Source organism: Marmota flaviventris, chromosome 6 (genome assembly GCF_047511675.1).
Source record: "Marmota flaviventris isolate mMarFla1 chromosome 6, mMarFla1.hap1, whole genome shotgun sequence".
NCBI classification, from domain to species: domain Eukaryota; kingdom Metazoa; phylum Chordata; class Mammalia; order Rodentia; family Sciuridae; genus Marmota; species Marmota flaviventris.
In genome coordinates, this window is record NC_092503.1 from 157,349,783 (window position 1) to 157,350,317 (window position 535).

Here is a 535-nt window from a genome sequence, read left to right on the forward strand (position 1 = left end):
TGGAATCTTTCTTCAGGAACCTTCTCTTGTGAGTGACTCTCCAGGCAAACATATAATACCTTTGTGTTTGGGATCTAGCACCGCTCCCACTAGACTAGAGGGCACCCTGCGTCTCTCACCCTAACCATTGTAATTGTTCACTTCACTTCACTACTCCAGAAGTCTCCGAGAGTAGTGGCCATAATTTTCTTGCTCCACTGAATGAGTAGCACCTGGCAAAGCACTTGGTGTGAAGTGCTCAACATAAAACTAGTGAAGGAATGAAGAGGGACTGGGAACTGACGGCCAAAAGACCTGTTGGTCTTGTAGGTTGGTGCAGTAACTCATGAGAAACTGTGATAGAAGAAACTAAAGAAAATGGGCCTGAGGCTTGGGGGGAAGAGCTAGATTTAAGAAAAAAAACTTTAAAAAGCCAAATCGAAGGTCTGGTGGTCAAAGAAGAAGGACCTGGGCACAGTGGTGCACCCCTGGCAGCTCTAGAGGCTGAGGCAGGAGGATCACAAGTTCATTAGCCAGCCTCAGCAATTTAGTGAGA